Source organism: Arachis ipaensis, chromosome B02 (assembly GCF_000816755.2).
Source record: "Arachis ipaensis cultivar K30076 chromosome B02, Araip1.1, whole genome shotgun sequence".
NCBI lineage: Eukaryota > Viridiplantae > Streptophyta > Magnoliopsida > Fabales > Fabaceae > Arachis > Arachis ipaensis.
The window spans coordinates 57,836,363-57,846,751 of NC_029786.2; positions in this window are offsets into that span (position 1 = coordinate 57,836,363).

Here is a 10,389-nt window from a genome sequence, read left to right on the forward strand (position 1 = left end):
GGATCCTGGAATCTATTCTGACATTCGCCACCCCGGAAACCTGAGAATCTGTTTGAAGCTGCTCAGAAGCTTTACATGCCTAGTTTGGGACCCCGGAGGCCATTGGTGGAGATTTCTGGATGAATTTAAACATAAGCCGCCATAACAGGAAGCTCATCCAATGTCCAACTTAAGGACTTTAACTAAAAGTGCTAGGTGGGAGACAACCCACCATGGTATGGTCGTTTCTTTTTCAGTTTTATTTCGTGTTATTTATTTTTATTTCCTCTTCAATTGAACCTGAATATTATTCACTCGCATTGCATACTGCATAATTGCATACCTGCATATAAAAAAAAGGGCGCGCGACGCGACCGCATCACTCATGCGATCGCGTCAGTTGCGAAAAACACTTCCCACGCGTCCGCGTCATTCACGCGGCCGCGTGATCTGGAAATCGGCGTAAGGATCCAACGCCCAAAAAGTTGGGCTGGAATCGTGCGGCTGTTGCGCGTTTCGCACAAAACGACCCACGCGGTCGCGTCCCTGACGCGATCGCGTCACTTGCACAACACCCATCCCGCGCGAAAGCGTGAGCGATGCGATCGCGTCACGTGGATTACACAACACCCCAAAGGAGATAGAGAGTTGCGCTGAAACGACGCTGGAATTGTGCGTTTAGCACAATTTCCAGCGACGCGGTCGCATGCCTCACGCGACCGCGTCATTCATCCTTTTACCCATTCGATGCGATCACATCACTCACGCGATTGTGTCAATCCCCATTCCACCCAAGCCACGCGACCGCGTGTTCCACGCGATCGCGTGGATTCAAATTCGATAATACCCAGCCACGCGAAACCCTACCCATTCGCGCCCCCCTAACTTATACCCTACCCCCATTACCCTACCCGAAACCCCCTACCTCCGAACAGCCACCACCGCCGCGCCAACCACCCTCAACAGCCACGTCAGCCGCCACCACCACCATCCCCCATCCAACTCTCTGCCCCACTTTCATTCATACACCTACCAGGTTCCGCCAAACGCCACCCTTATTTCAATTCATAGTTAATACCATAATTTTTTTTATGTTCATAATTAGGATAGTTAGATATGCATGTTGTAGTGGATTCTAGGTGGTTAGGTAGCCTAGGATGTGGTTAGTGGATTTAGGGCTGATTAATTGCGCTGTTCGTGCTTCCTGTTTTATAATTTTCGCAATTCTACTGTTGTTGTGATGTTAGTATTGTTCATATGCTGTTCTTACTGTTCATGCTGCTATTGCGAATGTTCTTTTTTGTTCATACCTAATTGCAGTTTGTTTTATTTTATATGAACTATTCTGTTGTTGTTTATTTTTCAGGAACATCCAATTTTAGCCGGAATGCTGCCCAATTTTCTGTAAACTGTTTTGTTTCCATTCATGTCTTGGTTTTGGCACTTTGAACTCTGCTTTACTCTGCTTTTACCAAACCAATTCATGAATACCAGGGCTAGATTTCTTATTCTTTTTGATTTTCTGGTTCATAATCTGCATTTTTTATGTTTAGATTCCAATTTTTGCTATTTCTATATCTATCTGAATCATCATCAACCTGATTTCCTTGTTTGGATATGAGTTAACTGTAGCTTATAATTGTAAATGCTTGTTATTTAGAAAATGATCATCATGCCACTTACTCTGACTTTCTTTTTACTAACTCACTGATTTCAACTTCCTTACCTTTTTTTCATTCCTAACCTACTTACCTTTCAAAACATCTCTCCTGTTTTTTTTTTTCACTATTCTCTTTAACCTTCTAACCGAGGCATGATGATAATTTTTCCTAATTAATATGAAGTCTATGGATCTTACATTTTGGATTGTGAATTTTTCTTCTCAGTTTTCTAATTCCTATACAATCCTTAATGCACATTTACTTAACTCATTTTCATCATTCTACTGCTCCATTGCCATTATGTGCTTCTTTTGTTATTTGTCTACTTGTTTTCCTGTTTTTATTATATCCTTGATTTCTATTTTTCAGGATGTCTGACACCCAAAGAAAAGGAAAAGGAAAGGCAACAACTGGCAAACGAAAAAGAGGAGAATCCTCTATGTCCATCCTGGACATCATGCATGATGACTCCTGGCGGGAGAAACACTTTACCCCGCAGGAGAAGGCTGACCAGCTACTCCCTGCTACTGATCCCATCAAGTTTCCAAATAAATACTGTGAGTTCAAGTATCCGGTGTTTGCAACCTCCAGGAACCTGTACCTGGAGCGGACTTTGAAAATTCCGAAAGAACTCCAGCAATACACCTCTGATCAGATCAAACAAAGAGGCTGGTTCTTCCTGGAGAGAAACCTGACTGAGGTCAATGCTTCTTGGGTAAGAGAGTTTTACTGCAATTACTTCAAAACTTCCCCAGATGCAGTGAACCTAAGAGGGAAGCAGATACTGGTCACTAAAGAGGCCATTGAGGATATTCTGAAGCTTCTGCCTAAATCTGATCAGCCAGATGGTTATCAAAAAGCTGAGGAGGACATGCGCTTCATGAAGTTTGACTGGGATGCCGTCAAGGCAAGGATAGCCCTTGACCCGACTATTCCATGGGCCATGGGTCAGAACACCACCATGCCTAAGGAAATCAAGCGGATTTACTTAAATGATGAGGCTCGGCTATGGCATCAGATCCTGAGCAACTTTGTTATGCCGAGTACCCATGAGACGGAGCTACCTGCCGCTATGATCACCCTCATATGGTGCGTGATGGATGGTAAGGACCTGTACCTGCCCCGCTTCATCCAGTACTACATGGCCAGGGTCCACGTCCAAGGCACACTCCCCTTTCCATATCTAATTACACAGCTAGGCCGTCGAGCTGACGTGCCTTGGGAGGATGCTGATGAGAAGCCACCTGCTGCAGAATGCAAGAAGATTATCCCTCACAGCAGGAAATTTTTGGCTTTGGGCTATAGACCTCCATTCCTCACAGTTCCTGGTGAGACAGCCACACCGTCTGCTGGCCCCTCTTCCTCTACAGCTACCCCTGCTACCACCACTGCACCTCCACCTGCCTCAGAGCCAGTTTATAACCTAGTAAACCGCCTGTTTCAGCAGCTAGACCAGATGGAGCGCCGCAACCGGTGCCGATATGAGAGATCTGAGCGTCGCATCAAGTGACGCTATGAGCACCTGAAGCTGATGATCCGTTCTGGCAGCGACATCCCCTCCGAGCCTGACACACCATCAGAGCCATCTGAGGAGGAGGTGGATGATCACGAGGCGGAGACCCATCCACAGAGAGAGGCTGCGCAGGTAGGCACGGAGTAGGCTGCATCACAGCAGGAGGCCTCGCCTCAGATTCAGGCTGCAGACCCAGAGATCCCTATTCAGTCAGCACCCCCTCTGCAGCAGGCAGATCCTCAGACCACTCCCACAGAGACTCCGGCTACCCATCCTTCCAGTGATGACACCCCTTCACACCCTGCTTGAGTGAGCATCAGGGACGATGCTTCATTTTAAGTGTGGGGAGGTCGCCCTATCTGGCGTATTTTTTGGTGAACCACTACAGACTCTTTTACTTTATTTTGCTACTCTTCTGTATTTTTCTTTTTATTTTTTATTTTCTCAGTACTTATACATTGCTATTTTCATGTATTTTTACTATATTTCTGCATGTTGCACTTTAGTTTATATTTTAGCCATTTAGTTTAGTTGCAATTCTAACTTATTAGTTATAGAAATTATAGATTAATTAGTATAGTTTACCTTTTTTAGCATAAGATAACTTAGTTTAAATTAAAAATATAAAAAGGAAGTAAACTAGAGACTTTAACATAATAAAAACAATCCACACACCTTATATATAGCATTACATGTTAGTTAGTTAACAACATTTCATCAAGGAGAAACACTAAAACTTTAAAGCCACCTTAAGATTTACATTGACAATAATGGGAACTCTTAATTTTTACTTGCATGACATATATAACTGATATATGATTTTTGAGTTAGAGAACACACAACCTGTGAGTTTTGAGCTTAATTGTATAGTTACATTCAAACCATAATTTTTATTCCTGTGTGTTCCGCCCTTCTTTTTTATTCTGGTGTTCTTTACTTTGTTTTAATCTATATGTCCGATTATAGAATATAGATACATACCAAGAAAGTGATTGAGGCCATTGTTTGATTCTAGCTCACTTATCCCAAATTAGCTACCTTTTACATCATCCTTGTTAGCCCCCTTGAGCCTTTAAATCCCCTCTTATTCTATAAACCACAATACTAGCCTTAAGCAGAAAAACAAAATAAAAATCACAAGTTGAATCCTTGGTTAGTTTAAGATAGAAAGTGTGTATTGTTTAAGTGTGGGAAACCTATTGGGAAAATGGATGATAAAAACAAAGAGTAGAAAGTTAAAAAGAATAAAATAATTCAAAATAAAAATTTTGGGAAGCATGCTCATGTGAAATCAAAATAATTGAATTACCATGTGCATTAAAAAAATTTATTTTTCAGTATTTGAATAAAGGGGATACAAAAGAATTCCCCAAATACAAAATAAAGCAATGCACATAGGACAAAATTAAAACTAATGCATGAGCATGTAACATCAAAAGTGAGAAAATTTGGATGAATAGGTAAAGAAATTCTTGCTTTACAAAGTATGTATGTTAGGTGAAATCTTAGACTAATCAAGGATTTACTTATTAGCTCACTTAACCTTATACATATACCCTTACCTTTACCTTAGCCCCATTACAACCTTAATTAAAGACCTCATGATTTTTGTATGCCTATATTCTATAATTGTTGATTGGTTAGATGAAGAACAAAGTTATAGAAAGTAAGGATAAAAAGAAGAATAGAGTGATTAACCCAATAAACACTGAGTGACTAGAGAGTAAACACAAAATCCAGTGAGGGTTCAATAGCTCATCAACATATATCTCTGCTTAAATTGTTAATTGTCTTGCAAGTTTGTAAAATATTTTTCTTTCCCATCTCAATTGTAAAAGTGCTTTATCATTATCTAAGGTTTGGCTATGCATATATGATTCCTTGACAATGTGAATTAATTTAACTACATGTAAGTTTTATATACAAGTGAATAAAAAAATTAGAATTGCATGATTTATTTAGGTAGTTGCATTTAGAATAGATTGCATTGCATGAGATTCCACCACTTTAACCTTACCTTACTCTTTATCTTGGATTTAGCATGAGGACATGCTATTGTTTAAGTGTGGAGAGGTTGATAAACCCATATTTTATGATATATTTTGTGCTCAAATTAAGTGATTTATTCAATCTTTCACTCACTTATTTATGAAAATTACATGGTTTTACTTTCCCTTCCTTATTATGTGATGTATGTAAAAATAATTATTTTAATTACCCTTTATTTCCATTCGATGCCGTGATTTGTGTGTTGAGTAGTTTCAGATCTTCTAAGGCAGGAATGACTTAAAGGATGGAAAGGAAACATACAAAAATGGAAGGAAAGCACAAAACGGAGTTTTTGGAGAAACTGGCAGTGACGCGATCGCATGGACGACGCGGCCGCATACCAGCGCGAAATGGCAGTGACGCGACCGCATGATTGACGCGATCGCGTGCCTTAAGCGAAACGCATATGACGCGGACGCATGACTGAAGCGACCGCATGATAAGGAAAACTCCAGATGACGCGACCGCGTGACCCACGCGGACGCGTGACAGAGGCCACGCACCAGAAATTATAGAAAACGCTCCTAGCAATTTCTGAAGCCCTTTTTGGCCCAAATCCAAGTCCAGAAGGCACAGATCAGAGGTTATGAAGTAAGGGAATGCATCCATTTAAAGGAGAGTCTCCAATTATTCACTATTCATGATTTAGATGTAGTTTTTAGGGAGAGGTTCTCTCCTCTCTCTCTTAGGATTAGGATTTAGGATTTTTCTTGCTTTCATGATTGCCCCTTTTTATCAGGTTCAATATTCCTTTTTAATTACTTATTTTCTCAATTCAATTTATGAACCTTTCTATGTTACAGATGATTCTTTTAATTAATGTTATTTGAGGTATTTCAGTTTATTATTGCTCTCTTTTATTTATGTTACTGTTGCTTCCAATCTGAAGACATTTTTATTCGAATAGATCTACTTTTTCCCTTTTGGTCTTGGTTAAGAAATCAGTAACTCAGGAGTTATCAAACTCAACATGATTGATAATTGTTACCTTTGCTAATTGAATTGAACTTTAATAATCCCAATCTTTTCTTAGGAAGTAACTAGGATCTGAAGATCAAACTAATTAGTCGCTTGACATTCCTTTGCTTTAAGTAAAGGTTAACTAAGTGGAATTAAGATTCAATTTTCATCATCAATGATAAGGATAACTAGGATAGGACTTCCAATTTCTCATACCTTGCCAAAAGTTTATTTTACAATTATTTATTTATTTTACTTGCCATTTAAATTACTTGTTCCTCATCTTCAAAACCCCAATTTACAATCTTCATAACCAATAATAAGAACATGCTTCCCTGCAGTTCCTTGAGAAGACGACCCGAGGTTTAAATACTTCGGTTATCAATTTTTAAGGAGTTTGTTACTTGTGACAACCAAAACGTTTGTAAGAAAGGTTGATTGCTTGGTTTAGTAACTATACTTGCAACGAGAGTTTACTATAACTTCTAAACCATCAATCTTCAGTTCTTCACCAGCCTCCCAATGTGAAAAATGGCATAATCTTCTTTGAATACAATAGGAAAGACTAGTATATATACTAAACTAGTTACTAAGGATTACAGAAATTGAGTAACTAAGTACAGAGAGTGCAGAAATCCACTTCTGGGACCCACTTGGTGTGTGCTTGGGCTGAGCTTTAAGCTTTACACGTGCATAGGCCTTTTTTGGAATTAAACACCAGCTTGGATGCCAGTTTGGGCGTTTAACTCCAGTTCTGGTGCCAGTTCCGGCGTTTTACACCAGAAAAGGGTCTCTAGTTGGTGTTTAACGCCAGTTTGGGCCACCAAATCTTGGGAAAAGTATAGACTATTATACATCGTTGGAAATCCCAAGATGTCTACTTTCCAACGCAATTGAGAGTGCGCCAATTGGACTTCTGTAGCTCCAGAAAATCCACTTCGAGTGCAGAAGGGTTAGAATCCAACAGCATCTGCAATCCTTTCTCAGCGTATGAATCAGATTTTTGCTCAGGTCCCTCAATTTCTGCCAAAAAATACCTGAAATTACAGAAAAATACACAAACTCATAGTAAAGTTCAGAAATGTGATTTTCGCATAAAAACTAATAAAAATATAGTAAAAAGTAACTAAAACCTATTAAAAATTATGTAAAAATAATGCCAAAAAGCGTATAAATTATCCTCTCATCAGGAAATAGGAGATAAAAGTAAATAAGAGAGGATGAAAGTTGAGAAGGAAGAATAGAGAGGGGGGTAGAGTTGAATAATATAGATGTGAGAAGAAGAGCAGTATAAATAAAAAGAGTAAATCAGAATTAAAATATTTTTATTTGCATTTTATTTATTTAAATAATTAATTTTCAAAAATTAAGTTAATTAATTTAAAAAGAATTTAAAATTTAAATGTTAAATTTTCAAAAATAGAAGAGAGAGAAGAGGAAGAAGTTTTCGAAAATTAAGAGAGATGAGAGTTAGTTAGGTAGTTTTGAAAAAGAAAAGAGAAAAGAAGAGAAGTAGTTTTCCAAAATTAAGAATAGAAAAGTTAGTTAGGAGGTTTTGAAAAAGATGAGAGAGAAGAAGAGAGAAATTTTTTTGAAAATTAAGGAAGAGAAGAGTTAGTTAGGAAGTTTTGAAAAATAAGAGAGAGAAGATAAGATATTAATTAAGAAAAGATTAAAATAAAAATAAAAGATAAGATAAGAAAAGATTTGAATTTTAAAAATAAGATAAGATAAGAAATTAAAATGATTTGAAAAATATTTTAAAAAGATAAGATTTTGAAATTTGATTTTGAAAAAGATATGATATTTTTTTTAAATTTGAAATTTGAAAAAGATAAGATTTTTAAATTTTGAAAAGGATATGATAAGATTTTAAAAAAGATAAGATTTATTTGAAAATGATATGATTTTTATTTTTGAAAGATTTGATTTTTGAAAACTTGACAACTAAGATATGGATAAGATAAAAATTTGAAATTGAAATCTGAATTTTATTTTAAAATTTTCGAAAAAATGGTTAAAATAAAATAGAAAAGATATATTTTTTATTTTTGAATTTTATGATGAAAAAGAAAAATACAAAAAAGACACAAGACTTAAAATTTTTAGATCTAATAACCCTTTATTTTTTAAAATTTGGAGGGAAACACTAAGGGACACCAAACTTAAAAATTTTAAGATCAAAACACAACTAAGACTCAAGAACACTTTGAAGATTAACAAGAACACAAACAACAAAATTTAAAGACTCAAAGAACACAAGAACATATCAAGAACACCAAACTTAAAATTTTTAGAAAACCAAAAAGAAATTTTTGAAAAACAAAAGAAAAATAACAAGAAGACACCAAACTTAAGAACTTGACACAAGATTTAAATAAAAAAAATTATTTTTGAAAAGTTTTTAGAAAGAAAGACTCAAAGGAACACAAATTACCAAGAATATAAGCACAATGCTCTAATCAATTGAACACAAAAAATAAAAATATTTTTGAAAAGCTTTTTAGAATTTTCGAAAAAATAGAAAAGGAATAATAAAAATAAAAGACTCAACACGAACATAAATAAAGACTCAAATCCAGAACAAAAATTAAACAAAGAAAAGAAAAATATTTTTGAAAAATTTTTTAATGATTTTCAAAAATTAGAGAAGAAGAAAACAAAAATAAAAGACTCAATTAAAATAAAATAAAATAAATTACCTGATCTAGGGAGCAAGACAATCCGTCAGTTTGTCCAAACTCGACCAATCCCCGACAACGGAACGAATCCCCACACTTTCGTACAGCTGTACCAGTAAGTGCACTGGGTCGTCCAAGTAATACTTGAGCGAGTCAGAGTCGATCCCACGAGGATTGGTGGTTTGAAGCAAGCTATGGTTATCTTGCAGTTCTTAGTCAGGCGAAATCAGAAGGTTGTGTTTTTATGATAAGGGGAAACTATTCATAAGTTGTATTTGTAAATTGGGTTGGAGTCAGTAATAGGAATATAGTTGAGGATTGGAGTTGCTTTGTCTTTCTGAATTAACTCTGGCATTACTGTCTTCTTTGCTTAAATAGTGCATATTTGAAGTTGGAATTTTAGAATGTTGGCTCTTGAAAGAATGATGAAAAAGGAAACGTATTATTGATAATCTGAAAAATCCAAAAAATTAATTATTAAAGCAAGAAAAAGCAGCAAAAAGAAAAAGAAAAAGAATGTTGCAAAATAATAATAATAATAATAATAATAATAATAATAATAATATATGCATGCGAAAAAGGAAGAAAAAAATGGCGAAAAAATAAATAAATAAATAAGAAAAATCCATTACTGCCCAAAAATGCAGGAAAAGGAGGGCAGATTGAAAAAACCAATAACCCTTTACACCAAAAGGCAAGGATAAAAGGATCCAAGGCTTTGATCATCAATGGATAGGAGGGCCTAAAGGAATAAAATCCTGGCCTAAGCGGCTCAACCAAGCTGTCCCTAACCATATGCTTATGGCGTGAAGGTGTCAAGTAAAAAGCTTGAGACTGAGCGGTTAAAGTCATGATCCAAAGCAAAAAAAGTGTGCTTAAGAACTCTGGACACCTCTATCTGGGGATTCTAGCAAAGCTAAATCACAATCCGAAAGGGTTCACCCAGTTAAAGTGTCTGTGGCATTTATGTATCCGGTGGTAATATTGGAAAACAAAGTGCTTAGGGTCACGGTCAAGACTCTAAAAGCTGTGTTCAAGAATAAAAAAGAACTAAACTAGGAGAGTCAATGATATCATCTGGATTCTAAGTTCCTAAAGAGACCAACACTTCTGAGTTTCAATGGACAGTGAGATGCCAAAACTATTCAAAAGCAAAAAGCTACTAAGTCCCGCTCATCTAATTGACACTGAGCTTCATTGAGAACTTTGAAATTTATTGTATCTTACTTTTCTTTTTTATCCTATTTTATTTTTAGTTGCTTGGGGACAAGCAACATTTTAAGTTTGGTGTTGTGATGAGCGGATATTTTATACGCTTTTTGGCATTGTTTTCATATAGTTTGTAGCATGTTTTGTTTAGTTTTTATTAAGTTTTCATAGGTTTTAGTGTTAAATTCACATTTTTGGATTCTAATTTGAGTTTGTGTGTTTTTGTACAATTTCAGGTAATTTCTGGCTAAAATTGAGGACCTAGAGCAAAAGTCAGATTCAGAGACAGAGAAAGCACTGCAGACGTTGTCCGGATCTAACCTCCTTGCACTCGGAA